We start from the raw sequence: 25,492 nt of genomic DNA on the forward strand, positions 1-25,492 counted from the left end.
CGGGCTTTTTAGCCTTAATTTGTGTTTAGGTTAAATAAAATCCTATTTCCTATAAATAGGAGAGCATCAGACATCATTTGTATCTTACTCTACACCATCATACGCTACTTTTCTCCTTTCCTTTGTTAGACACTGTTTTCTCTCTACTTTTCCGGACTATCCTTAGTAATTCTCTTTCCTTATTCTCTTCTTAATTTATGATGTTGTTTATGCTTTTACTTTTCGTTCTTGCCTTTCCCTTATCTATGTCTAGCTAATTCCCCTGCTAAGATCTAGGGAAGTCAATGAACCGATGTTAATTGCTAATTAGGTTTATAGATCGTTTGTTATTGTTATGTCTTTGTTGTTAATCACTGCTTATAATTGTATCTAACTATTTGAATCGATGCATTTAGCCTTTTTAACCATGGTAAGCCTTGACCTGGACTAGAAGGTTGGAAGGGGTGAGACCTCCAGTGAACAATAGAATGCTTTAGTGAGGGCGGAAGCTAAGCTAATAGTATTTTAGGGTGAATTGAGACCGGAAGGAGATATTCGTTGCCCCTTAGACCGTCACATCGACTAATATGTGACCTTAGCTGTAATTAACTGACGCTTGTTGATAACCCGACATCCTAGTTTTCTCTCTTTCTTATTAATTTCTCTTATCATTAATTCTCTTCCCTTAATCTTGTTTAGTTTAGTTCAAATATTCAAACACCCATCTTGTGACCTCAGACGAACTAAATTGACCAGTAGATAATGACCGCCTCCCTGTGGAGATCGACCCTACTTACTGCTAGCTTCTGTTAGTGTACCTAGGTATTTATTTTTGGTACTAAACGACGGTATCAAATTTTGGCGCCGTTGCCGGGGAGGCAACTACTTTATTTATTTGTTTAATTTTGTATGTCTTTAGCCTCAAGGTATTTATCTCTTGAGGCCGTTCTCATCTTTTTCTTTAGTGCTGTTTTGATAGGTTCTACAGGTCCTACCTAGACAGTTCTAGGTAAAAGATCGTCAAAGGGAAGGCTTGAGTAACTTTGACCCTCCAACTATGTTCCATTATATGGCGCAACAGGTGGTTTACTGTGGGAGATGTGGTGCTGCTGGGCACAATGCAGCTTTTTACTTAGCGGAAAATGACGAGGTCTATGCGTTCAAGCGGCGTAGACACGCTAGTCAAACAATTGTAATTACGCCGCCACATCCACCTTATCAACGAGGCTATAACAAGCCTCCGTTTGTCTGGCCACCGCAACAACAAGCTCCTCCTCCTGATAAACGGAAAGAAGAGATTGCTGAGCTGAAATCTTTGGTGAAGGCACTTGCACTCCAATCGCAAGAACATGATAGATATACTTGCGCGCAAATTGATAAGCTTGGGTCTGAAATAGCTCAGTTAGCTATTAAGTCAAACATTAGGCAACCAGAGAAGGTATGCGTTACCTGTACCGAGAGTGGTCTTTCCCATGAAGGACCGGCGTTGCCTAGTGCTGCTGATGATTTGGATGACTCGGATTACGATGATCTATCAGATAATGACGCATCACACAAAGATTTATGCACTGAACATCAACTTTCACTCGATCAAATGGATTATAACCGTCGATCGAGTGAAATAACTGAGGAAATGCTCGATCGAACAGAAAATGCCACTCGATCGAATAGCTTCTTTGAGGATGTACTCGATCGAGCTGATTCATGTACTCGATTGAGTTATTATCAAGAGGAACGCTCTCGATCGAGTAACAATTCTACTCGATCGACTGATTTGGCCAGGGCGAGCAATGATTTGTCACTTGGGTTTATTTTAGATGATAATTGTGATGATGATAACGGTTATGGTGAGTCTCCCCTTTTCAAAGCTGAGCTGGATGCGCTTGAGGCTGCGATTTACGGGAGGGAATCCACTGAGGAGGGTGACGAGAAGACAGCTGAGTCGGTAATTGCTCCGAGCATGGAAGAGGTAATATCTTCCTTTATCAATGATTCCATCATTGAGAGCGACCAAACCGAGGTAGTAGACGATAGTTATATTATTATTTGTATAAACATGCAGTACATTACCTCATTTGACTTATGCTTCGTATTTCAATGCAATACCCCCTCCCAGTTGGTTAGATAATTTGATAATGATTCACCATCCTTGCCATCCAAAATTTGTTAATCTGAAACGTTGCCCTAGATTATTATTAATTGCTCCCGAGCTCCTTTATTTTGTGGACAAATTTAGGAGCTGTCATAGGAAATTTGTTAGGCTTAAACGTTTGTACATTTTATTTTCCTATGCTACTGTTATACTATGGTGCTATTTACAGTTTTGTGTAGCACATGCGCAGTTGTTTGATCGGCTACTGCGCGCTTTGAGCTGTTTTGACTGGGATAGATCAGGATGGCTGGAGGAAGAAAAGAAGGTCGAGATGGGATCTGTCTAAAACTAGCGCTATCCGGGAGGCAACCAGGAATTTACGCTTTTTAGTTGTTTTTCTAACGTTTCGGTTTTTGTTGTGTGTTTAATAATGTGTCTTCTCGATCGAGTGCCCTACTTTCTCGATCAAACACTTCTACAACCCATTGCACTCGATCGAGTAATCTTCTCTCTCGATCGAGTTGGTTTGCCTTGATTCGCTTCCTGTGATGATGTCCTGCAGCTGTTTGTGACCTCCCATGTTGCTGGCTGGTTTGGGGAGGTCCCTACTTTGCGTTATCTTGTAAGTTTTCCGCATCTTCGCTCTCCTTTTTAGTTTGCATTTCCTTTCCCTATTTTTGGGTATAATGAGGGCATTGTACGGTTTGGTTTGGAGAGGTTATGCGTTCATATCTGCGTCTGCATGTTGTTCTTACTGCATTCCTGCTATCACGTTTAATTTTCGTATGCATTGTTCTTTATTTTTCCTAAAAAAAATAATAATAAAAAAAACGAAAAAAAAAAAAAAAAAATTCACGTTTATTTTTGCATATAGGTTGAGTCGGAACGGTAGATTTCCGTGATGAAACTGCACATTAACTTGTCATTTTTACTTGAGCCTTGCATCTAATTGATAGTTATTAGTTTAGTCCTGCGCATATCTACGAGTTAATGTCAAAAATTTAGCTAACTGTTTAGACTTGACCTGATAAGTTGGAAATCTACTTTACAATTTCTGAGATTTAGAGCCTTATAACTGGTGACATCCATGACCAGTTTGCATAGGAATTGAGAGTAGTACTCCTTACATAGCATGTTTATCATTTTTGCACATTTATGAAAATTTGATTTCTCGTTAAATGCATACATTCGGGTTTGTGGTCGGTGTCACATGCAGGGAGGCGCTTGCAAATTTTCTTTTTTACATTTTTCACCCATTTAGCTCCACTTTAGCCAAATATAGCTTTTTTGACCCATTAGCTACACCCCAAATTTAGTCTGCCCAGTCAAGTTAGTTTAGTGTGACTTTTGTGGTATGTTTGTCATGTTGCGAGTTTGGCCTATTTTCATATGTTTGGAGTTGGTGGAAATGGGAAAAGAATGAGGAAAATAAAAAAAATGAGACGTGTGAAAGAAGAAAAAAAATTAAAAAGAAAATGAAAAAAAGATGAAAAAAGAAGAATTGAAACACACGTGAAACAGAAGAAAGAAAAAGAAAGAAAAAATCAGAAAGTTGAGTTGAGTTGAGTTGAGTTGAGTTTCGTTGAAAAATAAGAGACCGTCTGTGCTTATTTTTATCTTGTGACGGTCTCCCTCCTCCGTTTTATTCATATATTTTTGAGGAGATAATGTATTTGGATAGTGAGATGCGTCCCAGTGAAGGGCACTTGTGTTTATTTTTCAGTCAGTTGAGATTCAGACGGTCTTATATGGTCCTGTTTAGGAACTAGCTTGGCGCTTTTACCTCCACATTTCCATAATTTATTTTGCCTTTTCTCACCTGAACCTCACTTTTCCATACTATTTGTAAGCCCTCGGCTGTGACGGACATTGTTGGTTGGAATGTATGTGTAGTACTTTAATCGTCTATCATTTTTGTTGCATGCATATTATGTAGGTCGCAGTCTAGGTGAGTGACTGTTTCTCTGTCTCTCATATACATATATCATTCACCCTTTGCATCATGAGAGAAGAGTGACCACGTGAGAGTCCGATTTTGTTGGTCTTGCAAGGTCGATAGGTCAGCCTTGTTTATGGATATCTTATAACTCGTTTGCGTTTTGACTGCTGTGGCTATGACTATTAATTTTTGACTGCATTAAATTGGTGTAAGTAGACAATTTATTGCTAGCTCTGAGCTTCCTTTTTCCGTTCCATTAGTTTGTATTTAATTTTCTTGGGGACAAGCAAAGGTTTAGTTTGGAGAGATTTGATGCGTGCATTTTATATAGGTATTTCGTACTTCATTTGCACGCATTTCTATGCATTTTGTGTGGTGTTTAGCTACAAATGTCCCCCGAATTGTCTACTTTGGTTTCTCTTGTATTATTTACAAGTATGAACCGGAAATGAGCATAATCAAGCCTAAAACATGTCCTTATGCATGCATTTAGGAGATGAGTTGAGTCGGAGCCTTAAGACTGGTATTTTGAGATGCGCAAAGGAGTAAGACAGCTAGGCGAGCAAAGGAAGAACTTCAAATTACTAGTGCCTACTTTGAAGAGCCATATCTCGAGTTCTACAACATATTTTCAGGTTTTTTCAATTGGATATGAAAGCCTGTCCTCTTAGCTTTCCAACGCCACTGGACACGCCCTGTTTGCCCAAGTAACGCAGAAATGGCAGCCGTTTGAAGTTCAGTGCGCGAAGGAGGAATTGTGCGCTGGAAAGTACTCGATCGAGCACAATTGTGTTCGATCGACTCCTTTTTCTACTCGATCGAATGGGGACTTTTTGATAAGTGTTCGATCGAGTACCTAAAGTTTTAAATGGCTCGATCGAGTTGTTTTCTAATGGGCTCGGGCTTTTTAGCTTTAATTTGTGTTTAGGTCAAATAAAATCTTATTTCCTATAAATAGGAAAGCATCAGACGTCATTTGTATCTTACTCTACACCATCATACACTACTTTTCTCCTTTCCTATGTTAGACATTGTTTCCTCTCTACTTTTCTGGACTATCCTTAGTAATTCTCTTTCCTTATTCTCTTCTTAATTTATGATGTTGTTTATTCTTTTACTTTTCGTTCTTGCCTTTCCCTTATCTATGTCTAGCTAATTCCTCTGCTAGAATCTAGGGGAGTCAATGAAACGATGTTAATTGCTAACTAGGTTTATAGATCGTTTGTTATTGTTATGTCTTTGTTGTTAATCACTGCTTATAATTGTATCTAACTATTTGAATCGATGCATTTAGCCTTTTTAACCTTGATAAGCCTTGACCTGGACTGTAAGGTTGGAAGGGGTGAGACCTCCAGTGAACAATAGAATGCTTTAGTGAGGGCGGAAGCTAAGCTAATAGTATTTTAGGGTGAATTGAGACCGGAAGGAGATATTCGTTGCCCCTTAGACCGACACATCGACTAATCTGTGACCTTAGCTGTAATTAACCGACGCTCGTTGATAACCCGACATCCTAGTTTTCTCTCTTTCTTATTAATTTCTCTTATCATTAATTCTCTTCCCTTAATCTTGTTTAGTTTAGTTCAAATATTCAAACACCCATCTTGTGACCTCAGATGGACTAAATTGACAAGTAGATAGTGACCGCCTCCCTGTGGAGATCGACCCTACTTACTGCTAGCTTCTGTTAGTGTATCTAGGTATTTATTTTTGGTACTAAACGACAGTATCAGACCTTCTCCTTCCAACCTTCTCTTCTACCTTCTCCCTCTTCCTCTCACAATTTATTAATTTATTATATATCGTGTGGGGTCAAAAAGCAAGTGGATGAAGCAAAAAAAAAAAAAACGATATTTTAATCGGTTGTGAAAGGAGAAGGTAGAAGAGAAGGTAGAAAAGAGAAGGTAGATAGTAATTCTCCCCATAAGATATTATGTGTGATACAAAGAGGAGATGGGTAATGGACTTGGAAAGATGTATATTACCTTAAAAGAAACCACGATTTGGGGTCAAATACGAAATAAAGCCAAGCTACATTCAAGCATACAAACAAAAAAAATCAGGTCAGATTTCGAAAACATTGAACGTGACCATGAAAAGGAAAACCAAAAAAAAAAGTGGACTTCACTGTATACAATTCCATCATCAACTCTAAAGTGGATTCAAAATGCAAATCAAGAATACGTTGTTACATATGCAAAGACAAAAAAACAAAGAGCAAAGCAATCAAGACTACGGCGTTATGTATGACGGACAAGATAATAGTAGCAAGAATCGTTGCAAGATAGAAAAAATACCCGATGGAAGGTGGTTGTTTGCATTCGTAATTCATAATCGAGAGGAGATTGATGTATATATAGGTTGTGGGTTCCCTTAAATCCTACCCAAATCCTACCCGTTTAAGGAGTTTTAGAAAGGCATTACTTTCCTATGCTTTAAAATATCGGATGGAGTTTTGGTATCACAAAATAGGCCATTTACTCAACTCGTAATTTTAAAGTAAAATAATATGGTAAGTGCGTGCACAAATTTGAATTAAAGGTGGTATCACAAACTGTCGAGTTTGGTATTAACGGTGTGTTAAAAAATGGGTCATCCTTACTACAAGTTCGGATACCTAATGACTTTCAAGTCAAATAAAAAATTCATCCGCCAAGTCAGATAATAATAGGGTGATATTACAAGGAAAAAATGGAGTACCTTAACGACAAGTTGAGGTGCCGTCGACTTTCAAGTCAAGAAAAAAATTCAAGGAGCTCTCTCACGACTGATCATCTGCCAAGTTAGATAACGACAGGGTGACGTCAAAAAAAAAAAAATATTACCCTCACGACAAGTTAGGGTATCCCTTGACTTCCAAGTCGAATACAAATTCACCCGCCAAGTTAGATAATAACAAGGTGACACTACAAGATAGAAAGTTACCCTTGCGACATGTTAGGGTGCTTATCATCGACTTCCAAGTCAAGACAAGTGGAGGAGCCCTTTGTGACAAGTTAGGGCGCTCATCATCGACTTCTAGGTCAAAGCAAAATGTCTCGAGACCACGCCACGTCAAGACACCAAAAAAGGCGCACGTGACAGGGTCCCGAGGGGGCAATTTCTAGGCACGAAAAATTTATTAAAGTGCCGAATAAATAAAATAAATTAATTATTTTGAGTTAATACCAAATTTTAACTTAATTTAATTATTTTATCCCGATTAAATGAAATATGGGTCGATTCGAATTACAAAGGAGTTATTCGGATCACTAAACCCATAAAGAATCAAATTTGGGCCAAGGTTGCTAATAAACCCACATATGGGCCTGCGACCACCAAAGTCCAACAAGGAGATTTGAAACTCTATAAATAGAACTCTCCTCATTTATTCAAAGGGTTGAAAAATTCATAATTGCAAAGGAGCTAGAGAGAACAAGGTACAAATTCCTACAAATCCTCTCTGTCAAAATCATTGCAAGCAGTCAACAAGCACATCAAATCGTGTCGCCTGCGTTGAAGATTCAATCACAAATTCAAACCTTCAAGAGAAATTCAAGTCATCGCGACCCTCTCAAGAAATCAAATCTACATCGCGCATAGAGCCATAAAAGTTGTCTACATGCGCACCCCTCACGTGTACCCGATACATGTACCCCTTACGGCATATTAGAATCAGAGGATACATTAGAGATTGTACACGTACTTTTGATATTTATTAATAAAATTTAATTGTTTCCTTGTTTTGTATTTCAGTTATCGCAATACAAAATTTGCTGTTACATCGTCAATGATTTAATATATTACTTACATTGTACTTTTCGTATGCTTAAGTTTATATAATTTAAGTTTATAATTTTGTTCTTTTGCTAGGAAGTTGATATCACGGGAGAGCGATTAGACGGGCTATTACGTTGGCGGGATATAAGTCATCCATAGGGGACATCTTTGGTGTTATTGTTGGTGATCAGCGTTTGTAAAGGAAAGTAAGACATTGTAATTTCGATGAAGATGGGGAAATATAGCAAATCACCCTCATAAGTTTGATACTATGTGCAATCAAGCCCCTTAACTTATAAATATAGCAAATCAATCCCATAATTTTCTCTTAATGTGCAATTAACCACATATCTTATTTTTAAGAATAAAATTTGCACCATTATTGAAAATCAAAATTATTGATTAGATTTTAATCCTAAAATTCTTGATTATTAAAAAACATGTTCAAATATTTTATTTATTTATTTTGGTGAAAAATGTTCATAATATGAAAATTGTTAATGATGTTACAATGAAAAGTTACATGACCAATTTTTTGTTTATACTAAAATTGATTCACATTTTTCGTTCATTATGTAAATATTATATTTAATTATTTAATAAATATATTTAAAATAGTTTTTATAATAGAAAACAATAGCTTTCAGTTAAAAATATGGTAAAAAAAACTTGAGTTGAGCTTAATTGCACATTTTTGGAAAGTTATGGGGCTAATTCGCTACAAGTGAAACTTAGGGGGCTGATTTGCACATAGTTCATAAGTTATGGGGGTCCCCGAGATGAACATGGGGTAGCTAAATTATTTAAGAGCAATATTGATAGTTACAAATTTTCCTTACTAAATTTAGGGAGGGGACGATAATTATGGTATATTTTTTGGAGAAAAGGGGACAATAAAAATGAAATGGGAGGACTATTATAATACTCCCTCCAGCTAAATACTCTCTTCGTCTCAATCATTTAAATACCGCTTTTAAAAAATACCTATATTAACTTAATTAGCTGAATCATCCTATTTTATCCTACTTATTTACTATTGATTTAGGTACAAGTTTTACCGAGCATATAATTTCTTATTTTCTAAGTAAGGACCTAAGAAGACTTTTAAGAAGTACAAGACCCTAAAAAAATTAGAACTACATCAAAAATCTATTGCCCGAAAGGATTTTATTATTATATTGCACTGTAATCTTCGAAAATTATGATACTCTATAAAAGCTTATAAATACTCCTCATGTAAAAATACTCCCTATCTAATAATAAATTATGTCCTCATTATTTGGGCATGTGAGAGTGCATATTTATTACTCCCTACTATGTTAGACCAGTAGGTTTCTTAAGAGACCATTTCTCACTATATGACAACCAATAAATGAACTATAAACTAACTTTAAATTAAATAAAAATAGTAACTTATTCTTATGAGAGAAGTCTCTCATTAACATTAATAAGAGACCATCTCTTTTAAGAATTTATGTTGTTCGACAGAAAAAGTAAATGTTGAAATATTTTTCCTCCAACTATTAGGTAAAACTTGATAGATGAGAACGGTGATCAATCAACAATATTGCCAATTGGTTATGGTTTAGAGTATTTATTTCTCGAGTTGGTTATAAGGCAATTTTACACTAATAGAGTTGAAAACGGGTCCAAACAAAATCTTATTAGTGATTAAAACTTTTTGCTAAAAGACTCCATATTACTATAAAATTTGTATATATATCTCAGAATAAGGGATGAAGGGAGTATTCAAATTTTAAAGTTACAAAACATAATAAAAGGTATGATACTTTGGAATTAGCTGGTCAAAGACATTACTTCCATTATGAATAGAACACCAAAAGAAGTACGTAGTAGCAACTCGTATAGCTCACACCCTTAAACACTATTCTATTACACATTATACACGATAGATTAATACAAATAGGCCCGTGCAGCGCACGGGCACTAAATCTAGTAAATAAATATTTGAGGCTTTTTTCGAGCGACGTGGTATTTTCCAAATTTTTTAAAACACTCTAATTAATAAGTAATATTTTAACATTTCTATCAAAATTAGAAAATTTTATTTTAAGATAATTAATTTTCAATTTTCTACTAAAATTAGTAGGCTTTGGCAAATTAATTATTTATTTTTACCATTTCTACTAAAATTAGTAAACTTTTGTGATACTTCATTTGGGTTAGTTCCTTCAAATGACAGTCGTATTCTTTACTCTATTTGTTTATATTTTACTAATTTTATTTGATTATTAACTTTATTTTCTCCGTATATTATATTCTAAGCAAGTTAAGTGAGTTCACATGAGAGCTTGCAGAAATCAAATATACAGCTACAGTTTTCATGGTATTTTGTTACATGGTAAACAACAATGAGGGTAACTTTTTTTTAAGAAAAATATAAAATAATTTCTCAACTCAACATATCTTAGTATTGTCAATGTACATATCTCTACGTAGCCGCTATTTTAGCTTAGAATTGAAATTACTATCAATCTACTACAGTACCTCCAGAGAAAGATAATTAGAATTATTATTGGAATAACTTGAATTCGACTTAAACTTTTATAATCTAGAGAGTACAACATAATGTTAATGTTTTAACTGATTTAAATTATATGATCATATTCATTTTCAATTATATTATCCTCCAAATTTGGTTAGAACTGCAACATTAAAACATAACATTAGTATATATCCAAATTTTGGCAATTTCTTTCTCCCAAATACACCTACAAGGCTACAAATTCCTGACTTCTAATCTAAATAATCATCTAAGTATTGTGTTCAACTGGCTCTTTTTCAATAAAGAAAATACAAACCTTCTGTTTTTTTTTTCGTTTCCTGGCTAGCAAATTATATACCAGGTAAATCAATATGTGTCAATTTTTGAAATAGCAAATAATACAAAGAAAAAGTCTTTTCTTATCAGGTCAGGTACAATACCATTTGTGTATATAAGACAAATATATTGTTTTTCCCTATGCATTCTTATATACACAATTGGTATGTATTTGACCCGTCTTAAGTTTAAGACCAAAAGTGCCGTCTTAAGGGAGATTTACTGTTAGGCCGCAAAATTGGTTATAGACAAGTCGGTGTCGGTGTTTTCTACTTCTTTTAGCTGGAACTTTTGGAGTATAATTATTAGAATGACAGAAAGGGTTATGAAAATATGGATGGTGCTTTTAGAATGATGGTTACACATGTCACAAGAAGGCGAAATAGACAAAACCCGGAGAAGAGAGGGTAACATTATGTGGAGTATACCCCCACCAATTCAAGTAAGCCACAATAAAAGAGAAATACGGTGTTGGGTACTATTAGACCCTATAATTATTTAAGGTTGGGCAAAGACAAGAAGGTTAAGTTGATTTTGTCAGGTTTTGAAGGAGCACCGAGAGCTGATATCACTTTTAGAACAAAGTTTAAAGGAAAATGTGTAACAAGAATATTTTGATAATGAAAAAAAGAGCACAAATAATAAAATCATTGTAAGAAACGTTCCAAGTGCCATTTCCAATAACAAAGAACATCAAACGCATGATTCGGGTGGGGAGGGGAGGTGCAAAAAGAAGGGATCCAAGAGGCCTAAAGGTGTACCGCGTCTATGTTCGTCTTTTATCAGACTTTAGATACACAGATAAAAAGAGATGCACCAAAAAAAAGGCCAACCGCCAATTCAACCTGGATGACAAGTAGTTCGCTCCATAGGGGTAAATACGGTACACTTGAAAGTTCATCCTTCTAACCGCTGCCCTAAGTGATCACGGCCAATCCAAACAATACCGACTAAAAGAGAAGTATCACAAAAGGCAGCGGCTACATACATTGATTTTGTGTCATGGGGAATCAAGAGGGGCCCAATAGATTCAGTTGACATGTGTTTGAGGGCGTTCTTCTAAGAATATTGGCAAGAGACCAAGAAAGGCAATTACAACGAGTAGAAGAAAACCATTACAGACCCAAATGTCTAACACTGAGTTGACCAAAGGCACATGATTAAGGAGAAAAGATCATTGGAAATAAGGAGAGTTAGAGTGATTGAGGTTTTGTAATCTAGGCTGAAGCTCAACAAAATAAAGGAGTACGTAAAAGGTAAGCGAGAGCTGACAAGAACCCTGTACATTGAAAAGCGAGGGACAATCCCACAGTATGTGAATGGTGCTCTTAAAATGATGTTGACACATGCCACAAGAAAGCGAAATAGGCAAATCCTAAGAGGAGAGAGTAACATTATGTGGGAGTATACCCAACCATGAAAGTCACAAGAAATGAGAAATATGGTTCTGGGTACGAGTAGATTATAACCATTTAAAGTTGAGCCCTAAAAGAAGGGTGACGTGAGAGTAAGAGCACTGTTTAAAATAAGAGAGGCCTAAGGATAAACTTTAAAATGAGCAACAATAGGTGATATAGCAGTAAGAACAACACTAAAAGGAAAATGAGAAATAAGAATATTTTGATGATGAAAAAAATAGCACAAAATTAATTCATTGTCAGAAACGTTCCAAGAGTTATTAACAATAATTGAGTACATCACATAAATGCATGGTTGAAGTGAGGCGGAGGACATGTTGAAAAGAAGGGATCTAAGGCCTAAGGTTATATCCCATCTACATTGGTCATTTATCATACTTTTGATACATAAATCAAGAGAGAGAACATGTATACATATTGTATGTAATGCAATGTTATGTGAATTAAATTATAAATGAATTATCATTTTTATCAAAAAGCACCTCTCAAAACTACCATTTAAAGGAAAAAAATCTGTCATCGAAGTGTCAATCAGTCTAGCTAATAAAATCACAAGTTGAAGCAATAATGATCGTTAATAAAATTATGTTAGCATAATTTTTTTTTTACAATCCTCTTTACACAATAAAGGTTAAAACGTCCTTACACATTATACATTTAGTCAATTATTTTAGAATCCGTGCAACGCACGGGTAACACACTAATAGTATTATATAACGGAGTACAAGTAATTACGCCTCTTTAAATAGAGGCTATGTTGCTAATTAGTTATACAAAACTTGTGATATTATTATACGAATTACGATTAATAAGTCATAAAAAATGGCAAATGTTATAAAGGTTGTAAGGTTGGGTAGGGAATACATAAAACCATAATCACCCACTCTTCTTCACCTTAGGAACTTCAAGCTCTCTCTCTTGGATCAACTTGCACCTTCGGTCTATGCTTCTATAGCATTCTTCTACTTGTGATTCGAAAATTGAGGCAAGGCACCGAGTTGAACACCTCAAGAAATCGCTTTCCCCATTCTTGACCGACTTGTATCCCTTTGCCGGGATGATAAATGACTATATCTCGACTCATTGTAATGACATAGGTGTTGAATTTTCCATGACACATTTAACACCCATTTGAACGACTTCCTAAAACGACCAAACGCCAATGCCCTAAAACACTTGCTTCCGCTTGATATAGAGTCTCGAAACATGAGAGTGGTTGGTGATCATGAACAATTGGCTAATGTTCAAACCAATACGTTCGAGTGTGGAGGGATGGCGTTAGAGATTTGTTGGTCACATAAGAACACTGATGGCGGGACTGTGTCCACTTTTATGAGGGGTTAGTCCGATATTGCTTCTTGCTCAGGCAATAGAGTCATTCCCTAGTACCTGGTGTTGGGCCTGGAAATCCGCAGATATCCCTGATCAATATCTTGCCTTGGACTAACTGACAGGGTGTCAGGATGTGAAGGTGTCAGGACACATGAAGATAGGCGCTAGGCCATGGAGAGGACAACGGTCAAAATATCAGGACGATATCAGACCAGGAGATCATATTATAAGAAGCTTACGCGCACAACATTAAATGGGAAGATTCAGCAATTAAAGCAGTAACTAAGGACGTAATAATGGATATTATTACGGGTAATTAATACGGAATATTTAGCATTTATGAATAGATTTACCAGCTGTTTTAGCAGGATTTTGCCTGAAAGGATCCGGCTTGATTATAGAATAATTAGGGTATCTAGTTCTATAAATGTGGAATAATATTATGAGTAAATAACAAGGAAGGACTAAGTATAAAGAATATCACTCGTATTATTTTGATAAGCTGAGTACAAACTCGTGTATATAATTGAATATTCAGGAAATAGTGAGAGATAAATTATAAATAACTAATGAATAATGAATGTCTTTACAAATGCTAGATCATGCTATTTATAGTTCTACAAATATTAACGTTGTATTCAATCTCAACGTTCTTCTCAATTGTCGAGTCATTACACGATTAATAGGGCACATTTCCTATTAATCCGGTTGACTCGTTCTTCTCTAACTAATCTTTAGCTTTTCTCCTTTTGCACGTCTTGATTCATGGGAATGATGTAGTCTTATAGTTAGACTTGGTCTTCCTTGAGAATAGGATGTGAGCATTTATCTTTATATAACCGTCTTGTTGCTCTTCAACTTGATCCAGCCTGCTTAAGTATCCTGCCAGGCTATTCTGCACTTACCATGAGGCTTTTCTTCTAGGGTTTAGTAGCTTGCTTATTTTGTGGTTCCCTTCGTCTGCCAAATAGTAGTTGGATTTGTCCGGTCCTTGGTTGCTTCATTCAGTCTAACAGGATCAGGCTAAATTACAGTCAGACCAGGCTAATTTGGGCCTAACAATTGCCCCTTGACATTTTACCCGTGCTGGATCAGGTCAGGGGTGAGATGTCAATTTACCAGTCTAAACAATAAAAAGAATCACATTTATTCAAGGACTCTTAGACTTCTAGTGACCGTTAAACACTGCAACGGCTAATTGCATGATGTCATGCTGACAGTTTTGCGTTTTCTAGGGTTTTTGCACCGTTACTCCTCTTCTATAAATACGGTATTTGTGATGAGTGTATCTTTCGCCAAATTTCTTCCACTTTCCTTGCTAAATCTTCTCTAAAATTCTCCCCTATTTCCCAGGAACTCTAGTTTACTGACTTATAATTTCTCATTAAATAAAATTCATCACGATAAACAAAACAACAAAGGATATGGGAGCCAAAAAGCGTCCCCCGCTTCTCGAAAAGTCACATCGAGCCTCGAACCCAAAGATGTCCATGAGGAGGAGGTGGTTGAAGTTGATCCTCCTACTCGTGCTATAGCTTTTAAATATCAAGACTATATTTTTTCTGCTCTTCAATCTCTGGATCCTTATTTCCCTGAAGAAAACTTATTGAAAACGAACTATGATAGGGTTTTAAGGGAGAAAAAATTAATTCCTGATTCGACTAAAGTTTGGATTCCTGAGTCTTGTCCAGTCAGAGCTAATTGGGTGTCACCTGGTTAGTTCTGTATTTATGAATGGACGTTCAAGGCAGGTTGTAAGTTACTTTTTACTCCTTTAGTGATTGATACTATTCATGCTATGGAAGTATCACCTTTCCAAATCATGCCAATGGTTTGGAGACTTATCCACTCTATTGAAAATTTATGTGCCAAGCATAAACTTGTAATTACTATTAATGATATAAAGGCAGTATATCATATGAAAAATCCTTCTACTGGTCGTTTCAATTTGAGAATTAAGTCGAAAATGTCTCCATTAATCACTAACCTGGACTCTGGAGATGATAAAAGCTGGGCAAAGACTTTCCTGTTTATCCGGACTGAAAGTCTAGGGTCGGGCTTTGATTATTTGAGATATCCTCCTTTGGAGAGTGGTAGGTTTCCTGTACTCTTAATTTGCAATTTATATTATACCAAATTAGGATATTTGAGTTTTACCTGTGCATTTTTGCTAATATTTGTAGCTCCTGATTGGAACTTCGACCCTCATGACGAGGAGGCTGTTTCAAGGATAGAGGATTTTATTTCTATTCCTGAGGATGAGCGCGCTTGGCCTGCTAGTCTGGGCAGGGATTTATTGCCTCGGTATATGAAGACTAAGCTGACAGTGGTTAAAGTACCCAAAGGCAAGCCTAGCTCCACTGCTCTTTCCTGCATGTCTTCTATATGTCTCTATGTCGATTTTTGTCTTTTTATCGCTTCTCTTCTGATATTTATGTATATTCTTTATATATTCAGTATTCAGGTCTTCTGTTAGGTTGGCCAGCTTTACTGCCAAAGACTTGAAAGTCAAGTTGCTAGGATTGCTTTGAACAGTCCCAAGAGCCGGAGGCTAGTGGGAGTGACAAGACGCTTGATGTTTTGGTTTCGATGTCCACCTCCCCCGGAACCGCCCAGAGCTAGTATCACCGAGGCCGTTCGGCTTCCAAAAGGAGGAGCGAAGCGTTATTCCCGAAGAAGAAGAGAGAGAAAAGAGCCTATTCAGGCTCGCCAATCAAGTGTGTCTACTCGGATTGACGATATGGATCTTTGCCGGCGCAGATAAATTATTTTTCTCTTTGGTATGAGCGGCCAGCTTTTATCTGACAATGAATCTTCTACTAAAGTGGTTTATATCTTGTCTTCCCTTGTGACAAAGGTCACGCCCTTTGTTTCCCAAGCTAAGGAGGTTAGTTGCAAAGGGACTTTTCAATATTTATGTGTTCTTTGTGTTGCTTTGTGTTTGGGTGATTGACTTTCTTTTGTTTTTCTCGTAGGGATTGACGCCGGGTTTGGTCACGGCTTGTCTGCTCGGGATGCCCATGCTAGGATATCTGGCTTGGAAGAGAAATTAGATAAACTTAACCGTGAGCTGCACACATGCAGGGGTAATGAGGTAGTACTTCAATCTTAGTCAAGGGGTTAGCTAGAGAGGCATCCAGGGCGCTTTGGTTTGCGAGGTGGCTGCGAAAAAACGCCGAGAAAGTTGTCGAGGCAAGAGTTAGAGGTCGAAAGGAAGAGTCAAGACGCTAAGGAAGAGCTGGCTGCCAAGAAGCAGGCAATGCAGAATCAGCTGAGAAAAAATGAAGAGCTTGGTGCTGAAAAGAAGCTAGTGGAGGCGCGGCTCGCTGATGCTGCCCAGTAATTCTTTGGGAAAGGCCGGGTTGATGCTATGAGGGATCCGAAATCTGACCGGGCTAATTGGGATCCGGATCGGGATGAGACAACTCTAGACACCCAGTATCCTGATTTGGCCAATATGGGTCAAGAAGAAGAAGTGGATTCTCCTCCTTCCAAGGAGAAATCTCGTGATCAGGAAATGGTGGATGGTTGTGAGTCGGTTACAGGTTCGAAGCCTATTTAGATTCGTACTGGATCGGGCCAGTTTTTGGCCAGTTGTTCGACTGGATCGGGCCAGTTTTTTGCGCTAGATCTGGCCAGTTCATTGTGTTATGGGTGGGGTTATTGCCTGTCTGGAGGGTTTATGTCCCCTGCCTGTCTGGAGGGCTTATGACCCATCTATGTTATACAAGCCAGGAAAAGGTTTTCCAGATTTTTATATTAAATTGAGTTCAATATTTTAAGGCATGTTTTTGCAACTGAAAGTTGGGTATCAGTTGGATATTAGTGGGGTGGTCCCCAATCTTTAAAATTTGTTTTAAGTAAAGTGTAGTATGTAAAACAAATATTGAAGATTCTACTCGGTAAAAGGAAATATGAGAATATTGACAAGTACTTGGGCACATAATGGAAGAAATTATATAAGGCATTTATTCATATAATGGCAAATATCATACATTTAGTTTCATATCAGGTTAGAGAAGAAATGTTAAGATGAAGATTATACCTGGACTGGGAGATATATTTTATATGTGAAATAGTTTTAAGTGTGCAATATTCCAAGCTCTTGGGATCATTTCGCCGTCCAAGGTTTGTAATCTATAAGCTCCCTGGCCGACTATTGAGTCAATCAGGTAGGGACCATCCCAGGTTGGGGCCAATTTTCCAGCATTCTTCTCTTTTGTGTTTTGAAAAACTTTTCTGAGAACAAGGTCTCATACCCTGAATACTCTAGCTTTGACAGCCTTGTTGTAGCTTTTTGCAACTCTTTGCTGATATGCTGCCAATCTAATGCTGGCTGCATCTCTTAGCTCTTCCGTCAAGTCCAGGTTTTCCTCCATTAGAGGTATATTGCTCGTTATTGTATTCAGGCTGCATCTGGCTGATGGAATGTCGACCTCAGCTGGGATTACTGCTTCACATCCATAGACCAAGGAGTAAGGGGTTTGGCCTGTGGATGTTTTAGGCGTGGTTCTGTCACACCCCGAGGAGGACCAAGGGGAGCTCTTCAGCCCATCTGCCTTTCCTTCTTTCTAGCTTCTTCTTTATGCAGCTGATTATCACTTTGTTACTGGATTCTGCCTGGCCGTTAGCTTTTGGATATCCTGGCATGGAAGTTACCAGGTTGATGTTCCATTGAGCACAGAAGGCTGCTGTTCTTTTTCCCATGAATTGCGTGCCATTGTCGCATACTATTTCAGAGGGGATGCCATATCTACATATGATGTTGTGTTTGATGAATGCTATGACATCCTTTTCTTTGACTTGCCTGTATGAATCAACTTCTATCCACTTGGAGAAGTAGTCAGTCATTGCTAGCATAAAAACTTTTTGTCCGGGTCCTTGAGGTAGTTTCCCTACTATATCCATGCCCCACTTCATAAATGTCCAGGGTGCGGATATGGAATGTAGTTCCTCAGATGGCTGATGGATATATGGTCCATGAATCTGGCAAGCTTCGCATTTAGAGCTGAATTCTAGGCAATCGGTCCTCAAAGTGGGCCAATAATAACCTGTTCTGAGTACCTTGCTTGCCAGGCTCCTTCTGCCTTTATGATTTCCACAGTATCCTCCATGGATTTCTGATAATATCTGTTCAGCTTCTTGTGGTTCCAGGCATCTGGGGTATGGCCCTGCCTGCGATTTCTTAAAAAGCACGTTGTTTATAATAGTATATGAAGCATCTTTGATTTTGAGTGCTCTAGCATCTTGCTTATTTAGGGGAAGGATTCCTTGTTGTAGCCAATCATAGTAAGGTTTCGTCCATGAATTGGCAATATATATTGGGAAACTTTCATCTTGTTTGTTTATTGCAGGTTCTAATAAGTTTACGATGGGTATTTTATCAAAGTCAAGGGGACTGAAGTTGGATCCTAGGCCGGCTAAGGCATCGGCCTGGGTATTCAAGTCCCTAGGAATTTGGTCAATATTAAAATTGCGGAATTTTGATTTTAAATTTTGGACAACTTCCAAATAAAGCATCATTTTTGAGTCTTTTGCAGTATATACTCCATTTACTTGGTTTGAAATAAGAAGGGAATTAGTACGTACCTTTAGGTTTTGTACGCCAAGGTCAATACATACCTTTAATCCAGCTATTATGGCTTCATATTCTGCCTCATTGTTGGTAGCTTCAAATGCACAGCTTATAGCTTGTACTATCTTATCCCCCTGTGGCGATTTTAGTACTACCCCCAGGCCTGTGCCCCTCATGTTGGCTGCACCATCGACAAATAGAGTCCATTCTAGGTCCTGTTTGGTCGTTGGTCGATCTATTTACTTCTTTTATTAGGTCGGGTTCTAGGGTCGGACTAAAATCACCCACAAAGTCTGCTAGTGCTTGTGACTTAATTGTCATCCTTGGTTCAAATGTTATGTTGTATGTGCTTAGTTTGGATGACCATTTGCACATTCGTCCGGGACAATTACGGTTTCCTAAGTACAGACTTGATAGGAAGATTGGTTCCGACTATTATAGGGTGGCTTTCAAAGTATGGTCTTAATTTTGTGCAACTCATAATTAAAGCTAAAACGTATTTTTCAAGCAGGCCATACCTGATCTCTGCATCCCATAGACTTTTACTTACGTAATAGACGGGGTGTTGTTGTCCGTCCGCTTCTTTGACCAGGATCGCACGACAAGCGATTTCCGTGATTGACAGTATCTTCGTCGGGGTTCATCTTTGATCGGTTTTGTCGGAAGGGAGGAGAGGATAGATATGTTTCGGTCTTCAAAGGCGACTGATGATCGGGGTCCATTGAAAGTCTTTGTTTTTCCTTAGCAGATTATAGAATGATTTGCACCTTTACGACGATCTTGAAATGAACCTGTTCAGTTCGCTATTCTTCCAGTAAGCTTTTGTATGTCTTTGACTGTCTTTGGTGGTTCTAGCTCCAGGATGGCTTTGATCTGTTCAGGGGTGGCTTCTATTCCTCTTTTTGTCACCATATAGCCCAAGAATTTGCCTCACGAGACTCCAAAATGGCATTTCGTGGATTGAGCTTCATATTGAATTTCTCCGATTTGGAAGGCTACTTCCGTGTCTTTGACGTGGTCTTCTGCCTTTTTTGACTTGTCTACCATGTCGTCTATGTAGACTTCCATGGTATCTCCTATTTGATCTTTGAACATCATGTTGACTAACCTTTGATAGGTTGCACCTGCATTTTTTAATCCAAAGGGCATAGCAAGATAACAAGATATTCCTCTTTTAGTGATGAAAGTCGTACTTTCCGATCTGCAGGTGCATCTTTATTTTGTTGAATCCACTGGAGGCATCCATGAATGTTAACATCTCGTGGCCTGCAGTGGCATCCACCATTGCATCAATGTGTGGCAGGGGAAATGGATCTTTGGGGCAGGCCTTCTTTAGGTCGGTGTAGTCTACAAAGACTCTCCATTTGCCGTTTTTCTTTTGGACGACTACTACATTTGCAAGCCAGTCGGGGTACATTACTTCCCTGATCATTCCTATGTCCAATAGCTTGTCAATTTCTTGGTTGATGATTTCATGCCTCTCTGCAGCAAATTTTCTTCTTTTTTGTTGTACAGGCTTAAAGGATTTGTCAATATTTAACTTATGGGTTATAATATCAGCATCTATACCAGTCGTATCAAAATGTGACCAAGCAAAACAAGACATTTTAGTTTTGAGAAAGCTGACCAGATTGGGTCTGACCGAGTCTGGTGCATCGGACCCTACAAGTACCTTCTTGTCAGGGAATTCTGGGTCTAGAATGACCTCTCCTGTTTCCATCTATGATTGTGCAATATATTCTTTCCTAACAGGTGACTTTAAGTGCTATGCAAGGGACTTACCTGACTTTGAGGGTTTCAAAGCCTGGGTGTAGCATTCCTGAGCCGTCCTTTGTTCTCCCCTTATGGTGGTTATCCCCCATTCGGTTGGTATTTTCACACATTGATGGTATGTTGATGGGATTGCTTTGACGTTGTGGATCCATGGTCTGTCCAGGATTAAGTTATATGAGGATAGGCAATCCATTACCCCGAATCTTTCATAGGAAGCCACGCATTCCACATAGGTTGGCAGGCTAATTTCTCCCAGGGTGTTCTTTGTTTCTCCGCTGAACCCAACTAGGACGCTGGATTTTTTGATGATTTTCTCTTCATCTATCTTCATAGTTTTGAGGACGTCAAGCATCACCAAATTGATTGAACTGCCCCCGTCTACCAGGATTCTTGATACCTTAGCTGTGCCAATTTGCATGGTAATTACCAAGCTGTCATGGTGTAGATATGATATTCCCTGCAAGTCTGAGTCATCAAAAGTAATAACAGGTAATGACTTAGATCTAAGAGGGGATTGAAGTCTAGACTCCCTGGATATTCTTTTGGCAGCCGAGCTGGTTAGACCACAGATTTCTGATCCTCCATTTATGAACTTGACTTCATAGATGGGGGGAGGAGGAGGAGGATCTCTCCCGTTCCCTGAATCTCCCTTGTTTTGTCCTTCATCTTTGTTCTTTGGCTCCTGGATTAAGTCTTTCAGATAACCTTTCTTTAGGAGGTATGCCACTTGTTTCCTGAGTTGGATGCATTCTTCTGTGGTGTGCCCGATGTCCTGGTGGACGTCACACCATCTCGTTGGATCTTTCCTGGGGTTGTCGGATTTTTTGGGCCATCTGACCGTGTCCCCCAAGCTTTTCAGCCGTTTGATTAATCCTGCAGTATTTATAGAGAAGTTATATTCAGGAATAGTTGGTAGGCTAGAAAGGTTACCTTTGTGTTCTTGAGCCATGTTGACTTTAGATCATTCAGGCCTGTAATAGGGTGCTGATCTGGGGTTGCCTCCTTTCTGGTAGGAGCTTTTCCTGTTAGTGTGTCCATAGCCTTGCTTTCCTCCGGACGCGTTTGTTCTGAAGTTGAGATCTTCCTCCAATCTGACATGTTCTAAGGCGATGGATTGAACAGTTGCAAAGGTTGGGCATGCTTTTTTGGTTAAGTCTGCATAGATGTCACTGTCAAGCAGGACTCCTTGCCTGAAGGCTTCTACCGCTGTCTCTTCATCACACCTGGGAATGGATACCTTCTCTTTGACAAATCTTGCCAGGAATTCTTTGAGAGATTCTTCAGGAAGTCGCTTTACCCTGAACAGGTTACTGGGTCTCTTGGCCATGTCTCTGCTGCTTGCGAATTGTTGATTGAAGGCATTGACCAGTTCTGCAAAATTCTTGATACTTCCATTTGGGAGATTGATGAACCATTGTAATCTTTGCTCGATCGGGTTGTACCAAAGCCTTTACACATGCAGACCTGCCTGAGTTCACTGGGCATTGAGGCAGCCAACATCTTTTCTTTGAATATGGTAACCTGATTTTGTGAATCAGACGTTCCATCATAAGCTCTCATGGATGGGACGGTAAATTTCTTGGGGAGATCAATTTTTGCAATTTCATCTACAAAGGGTGAATCAGTGAAGCTGTCAACTTGTACTTCAGCCACAGGGTCTGGCACTCCTGGTATATTTTCTATTTTGTTGTGGAGTTTTTGAATTTCCTGAAGCATAGCCATCATTATTGCTGCTTCAATTTTGTTTGTTTCATCATTGGGAATGATTTGAGTGCCGGATGGGGTATCCTTCTCCGGAGTTCCAAAATTGGAAAAGTCAATGTTTTTGATGATGGATGACAATGGGGTTCCTGGTTTGAATCTGGTCTTGGAGCCTGAAGCCTGATTTTCCAATTTTTTCTTCAGGTTAGACTCAGATTCCTTGATCATGATTTCTCTTCCGCTTGGGTGCCTTTTCTTGAATTGTCTCCAACTCTTTGATTTTAGCCAAGGCAGCCGCCAATTGTTGTTCTGGGGTGAGTTCTACCATTTTTGTATGTGAATATTAAATGAAGAATGACAAAAGGAATTTTTTGATTAATGAACTAGATGCCCCTACGGTGGGCGCCAATTGTTTTAGCAGGATTTTCCCTGAAAGGATCCGGCTTGATTATAGAGTAATTAGGGTATCTAGTTCTATAAGTTTGGAATAACATTATGAGTAAATAACAAGGAAGGACTAAGTATAAAGAATATCACTCGTATTATTTTGATAAGCTGAGTACAAACTCGTGTATATAATTGAATATTCAGGAAATAGTGAGAGATAAATTATAAATAACTAATGAATAATGAATGTCTTTACAAATGCTAGATCATGCTATTTATAGTTCTACAAATATTAACGTTGTATTCAATCTTAACGTTCTTCTCAATTGTCGGAGCTGTTACCTGATTAATAGGGCACATTCCCTATTAATCCGGTTGACGCGTTCTTCTCTAACTAATCTTTTAGCTTTTCTCCTTTTGCACGTCTTGATTCATGGGAATGATGTAGTCTTATAGTTAGACTTGGTCTTCCTTGAGAATAGGATGTGAGCATTTATCTTTATATAACTGTCTTGTTGCTCTTCAACTTGATCCAGCCTACTTAAGTATCCCCCAGGCTATTCTCGCACTTACCATCGGGCTTTTCTTCTAGGGTTTAGTAGCTTGCTTATTTTGTGGTTCCCTTCGACTGCCAAATAGTAGTTGGATTTGTCCGGTCCTTGGTTGCTTCATTCAGCCTAACAGGATCAGGCTAAATTACAGTCAGACCAGGCTAATTTGGGTCTAAGACCAGCCGTTCAGCAGATGATTATATAAGAAGCATTTGGAAATCATTTGAGGGAGAGATATACAAGACAAACTCTAGCATACAATATTCTTACACAACTTTTGAGATAATTACGTCCCATTGTGCTAAATACTCAATATATTAGTGAAATCCTCTCCTGGCTTGGTGCCCTTGGTTTTCCACGTACAAAAGTCTTTGTCTTATTATTGTTGTTTCTATTATACTTTCACTTTTGCGTTTTACCCTGACGACCTGATTTACAGACTAACTAGAGCTAGTTAACCCTACCTAAATCTTCCCTGACCTGATTTCGCCCTGCGCAAAATCCACCCAGAACAATTGGCGCCCACCGTGGGGTATCCAGCTCTTTAAATCTTTTTTCCTCATCTTACAAAAATTCAAATGTCCTACAAAAATGGCCCAGCCTCCCGTTGAAGAACAATTGAATTCAGCCCTCCAACAAGTAGCTGAGTTGGAAAGCTTGAAAGAAAAAGTAGCCCAAACTGAGGCTGAAATCCTACAATTATGAGAATCCGAGTCAGCTTTGAAACAAAAATTAGAAAAAACCCAAGGAGCAGGCTCTAGATTCCAGCCAGGAACACCGTTTGCATCAATTATCAAAAACATTGATTTTTCTAGTTTTGGGAGCCCAAGTGGTTCTAAATTCGTCAATGCTGATAAAGATGGTGAGCCAAAAAATGACGATGGAAAACCTGATGAGTCTGCAGCAGCCATCATGGTGGCAGTAGTCCAGGAAATCAAGAAGCTCAATGAAAAATTCGACAAGATACCTGGAGTACCTGCCAGTTTAGAAGAAGCTGTCCCTGATAGCTATGCTGATTCGCCTTTCATAGACGAAATAGCAAAGGTGGACTTGCCCAAAAAAAATTGTGGTCCCGTATATTAAAATCTATGATGGAACCACGGATCCAAAAAATCATGTGGCCCTTTACAAACAAAAAATGTTAGCAGCATCCATTCCCAGCGAGTTCAGACAAGTTTGCATGTGTAAGGTGTGACACCCCGCGATAACGGGGAAAACATAACTTATAAATTTAAGCGGAAAGTAGGAGATTTTTCAAACTTTTAAAATTTAAAGCGCGGGTTCATTAAAATACAAAACACAAATAAAGAATGCGGAAATAAAGATTAAATTATACAAACGCGATAGTCAAAGGTGAGGGAAAATATATCCCTCGAATGACAATACAATAAAAGGTGAGTCTAAGGAATCCTAATAAACCGACTACAAGGCCAAGGTACTCGCTAGCTCACACATGTCTTAACCCCATAGATGCACCAACTAATACTGCCATTCATGTAAACATGAACGCCACAGTCTGTGGGGAGTAATTCAAGGTTCTCCCAGCCACAAAATGTCAAAATGAACACAACAAAGAACTCAATTAGATGAATCATGTAATATGCTTACAAAAGATATGAACATCAAGTTTATATATGTAACCATACCAATTAAATGCGATGGAATATGATAGATCAATATTAGCATAATGGGGACTCATTATTCATGTGAAATAGTTATGTAGGGATCAAGCAATGCAATTTACAAGAATAGAAATTGTAGCCATTATTTGGAAAACCACTTAGCAAACATTGTACGGGACGTGGCTACTAATGTCACATTCATACTTATGGCTTGCATCTCACTATAAGAACGGATGGGAACATTAATCCCGACGATCATATCGCAACTAGAGGGCTTATTGCTCACCCCTAGTATCCGATAGGACCAAGACAAACAACACAAGGCATAACTCTTGCCTTGAAAGACAAATACCAATATCTATAACCAAGTAAAACCTTTACTACTCATACTCCCAAGACTCAGTCCTAGTCTAAATCTGGCCAGACTCTCGGGACAATACAGTTCCCGATTCGACATGCGGCAGAACAGTCCGCATCCAAGACTCGAAGACAGATCGGAAATCAAGAACCCACAATCGGCAG

At 38.3% G+C, this 25,492-nt stretch overlaps 1 pseudogene; it reads left to right on the forward strand.

Annotated features, from left to right (window-relative positions):
* The first annotated feature begins 12,851 nt into the window (after positions 1–12,851).
* The window catches only part of LOC141629409 (limonoid 21-O-acetyltransferse-like), a 56,202-nt pseudogene continuing 43,561 nt past the window's right edge, over positions 12,852–25,492 (forward strand).

This window comes from Silene latifolia, chromosome Y (assembly GCF_048544455.1).
Source record: "Silene latifolia isolate original U9 population chromosome Y, ASM4854445v1, whole genome shotgun sequence".
Classification (NCBI taxonomy): Eukaryota; Viridiplantae; Streptophyta; class Magnoliopsida; order Caryophyllales; family Caryophyllaceae; genus Silene; species Silene latifolia.